This window comes from Pristiophorus japonicus, chromosome 2 (genome assembly GCF_044704955.1).
Source record: "Pristiophorus japonicus isolate sPriJap1 chromosome 2, sPriJap1.hap1, whole genome shotgun sequence".
NCBI lineage: Eukaryota > Metazoa > Chordata > Chondrichthyes > Pristiophoridae > Pristiophorus > Pristiophorus japonicus.
This window is the reverse complement of record NC_091978.1, coordinates 187122462-187125858: the sequence shown is the minus strand read 5'-3', so window position 1 is coordinate 187125858 and position 3397 is coordinate 187122462. Positions and strand designations below refer to the sequence as shown.

Sequence of the window (3397 nt, the reverse complement as noted above, 5' to 3'; positions counted from 1 at the left end):
ACGGTGACCCTGTTCCTCTGGTCTACTCTACGTTAGAACTGTTGGTTGGAGGTAGCCTGGAAATAGATATTTTGTGGAGAACTTTTCATCATGACATCAGTGCATTCCATTTCAATGGAACATGAATTAGGACAATAAATTATTATCTGTTTATTTTATGAGGGTGGGTGGGGCTTCCAGGCTGCTCAAATGGAAGTTCTAAAGCAGACAACAAGGTAGAAAAAGACACAAGTCTCTCAGGTATCCCTCTTTATATCAGTTACACTTTTGGGGCAATTCAGCAGCTGATAATACCCCTTTAAGTTTCATTTAATTACAAACAGGAGCATCAATATTTGATTCAGAAGAGGAAGAACTTAGAACTCATCAGTAACAAGGATATTGTAAGTCACAACATTTTTCTTTACAAATAGAAATATTGTTATTATTGTAGTAATGGAATATTCCACTGTTAGTAATTATATCATGTTCATGCGAAGGGTTTCAGTAGTTTACTTTGAATCTCTGAGCAACTAAACTGATTTATTTTACATTCAAAGATGTGACATTGAATTTAAGCTGACAAAGTTCAAACTTAGGTCTTAATCATGCATGATATATTTTATGTCAGAGCCAGGTATTTTGTTCAAAATAATTACAATTGCTTCACAAGCAAGGCATGTAATGTTACCAAGTATCAGTATGTTGACCCTGAGGAAGCCAAGTTGAGCAAAATAGTATGTGTAAAGTATACAAGTGAGATGGAATCAAGGATTAAACCAAAGGAAAAGGTTACTGAATTTACATAGATCCAAATGTTTTGAAACATTGAAGTACCAATGGCTATTTATATTTTTAGAATAACACCGTGATTAACAGTAACAGTCTCGATAACGAATGGGGTCAATGGTGGGAATATTAAAAAATGAATAACATGATCAGAGAGAAGGCTGCCTCGAATAAAATAATCTGGACAAATTGTTGTTGATGGTCTGTTATGAAAACTCTTACCATCTGCCCCTAAGTGTCCTCTGGAAGTATTACTCCTACTTTCCTGTGATATAAAGTGAATACAACAGAAATGTATCAATTAAACAAGGTTTTGCTAAACCAGAGACCTGTTTACAGTTGGAAAATCAAAGATGTTCTAAGACCTCAAGACTCTATGTTTCTATGAACTCAAATCAACCTTAATAGAACAAGTTTGGAGGCAGCTAAACAGTCTGGACAGAGTGCACAATGGAGCAAAGAGTACAAGAGTACAGATGTCTTACTACAAATATACAGGGATTTGGTGAGATCACACCTGGGGTACTGGGTTCAGTTTTGGTCTCGTTATTTGAGGAAGCACATACTTGCCTTAGAGGCAATGCAACAATAGATTGATCCCTGGGGTGAGAGGGTTGTCCTATGAGGAGAGAGTGAGTAGATTGGGCCGATACTTTCTGGAGTTTAGAAGAATGAGAGGTGATCTCATTGAAACATATAAGACACCGAGAGAGATTGACAGAGTAGATGATGAGAGGTTGTTTCCCCTGGCTGGAGAGTGTAGAATTAGGGCGCATAGTCTCAGGATAAGGGGTCAGCCATTTACGACTGAGATGAGGAAGAATTTCTTCACTCAGAAGGTTGTGAATCTTTGGAATTCTCTACCCCAAATGGCTGTGGATGCTGAGTCATTGAATATATTCAAGGCTGAGATAGATAGATTTTTGGACTCTAGAGGAATCAAGAGAAATGGGAATCAGGCAGGAAAGTGGAGTTGAGGTCGAAGATCAGCCATGATCTTATTGAATGGCAGAGCAGGCTCGAAGGGCCATATGGCCTACTCCTGCTCCCATTTATTATGTTCTTATAAGATCTGTTGAAAGAATAGGCTTGATGCACTCAATGATCTGAAATTGAATGTGCTGGTAAACAGGAAGGAAAGAGATGGGGCATGCATTGTAATGTTAGAAAATTTATTCCTGCATTTGCACAAGTGGCCTGAAAAATGACTGATTTTATGCAGATAAACCAACATATGTGGCACAAATAATGTTATGCTAGTGGTGGCACTTTTTTCAAAATGTACTATTAAGTGCATGATCGATTATTGCACAAGACTAGTATTCAGTCCCATGGATGAGAAATTTATGGCCTTAGAGCCAGCTGCTGGCAGTTCCCGCAGCGGCCACAGTTTGGTCCCTACCTTTGCTCTACCGTTAACTGGCAGCACCATCTCCAACAAAATGGCAGTGTTGTGACGTAAATTGGCATGCAATGCTGACTTTATGACACAAGTTCGAACTTCGACCGTAGCGCTGAATTCAATGCTGGGACCAAAGCACACCAGAAACAGGCTGACAGTGGCGATGTCTGCACCTCTTAAAGGGACACACACATCGTTCAGGTAAGTTTGGATGTAAGGATTTGGACTATTTAAAAAAAAAAATTATTGAAGTGGTGCGTTGCTGCAATCAATGTGAAAAGTTTTTCTTAAGTGTATAGGGAGTGCTGCTGGTCATTTTCAAGAGCTCAGATGGTAAATTAAGGCATTTGAGAATACAGAAAGTGCTGCAAAGATTCTCAAGCCTCGTAACGTTAGTGGAGAGAAAAACAGAGTTCACGTCTCAGGTCAAGACGCTGCCTAATCTGCTGAATATTTACAGCATTTTATGCTGTCATTTCAGATTTACAGCATCTACTTGCAGATGGAAGAGGAAGACACAGAAGAGGAAGGAACAGAAGAGGAGGAATCAATGGAAGGATGCATCCCGAGATATCTGAGATAGAATCATCTGCCTGCGGTTCCAGTGACCACAACACCAATTCCCTTTTCAACATTTGTCCCACACGTTACCTTCCATCTGTTACTGACCATCACAGCGTCTTCTTGGCCATGATTCTGAAATAAAAGCCATCACAATGCAAAACCTTCAAATCCACCTACATATGTCTATCCATTCAATGTGACATCAAGAAATGAAATCGTCACCTGTATGCATTCTCTTAATGACTGTCTTGTGTGTGCCTTTGCCTATGCTACTGATGTCACGCAGTGCTACCCCAGTGGTTATAGCATGGCCGGTGGAAGGCTGCTCACTTTCAGTGGGGGACACTGCAAATGTCCTTGCTGGTTGACCTTGAGGAGCTAGTGGCTGGGAGTCTCAAATCAATCTTCTTCTTGTTCTTCTGCACTTTCCTCTCCCTCTTTTTGGTCAACCACAGGCTGGGCAGGCTGCATTTATTGGGTGTGTGAAATCAGTAAGGCACAAGGGTGGGGTTGTGGTGATCGGAGGGCAGGAAAGCATGAGGTGCATGCCAGAAGGAAGATAATGTATGGGGATACCAGCATCTTGTATTCTTTTAGCCCCGCCACTGGCCAATAGCTCAGCCATGCTCCTGCCAAGAATGGCCTGCACCATCTCCTCCAAGG

General features: G+C 40.9%; 1 long non-coding RNA gene across 1 annotated transcript; it reads left to right on the top strand.

Annotated features, from left to right (window-relative positions):
- The first annotated feature begins 210 nt into the window (after positions 1 to 210).
- Positions 211 to 2894, top strand: LOC139232877 (uncharacterized). Its single transcript, XR_011588090.1, has 2 exons — positions 211 to 383; positions 2652 to 2894. It is a non-coding gene; the product is annotated as an uncharacterized lncRNA (long non-coding RNA).
- The last annotated feature ends 503 nt before the right edge of the window (positions 2895 to 3397 follow it).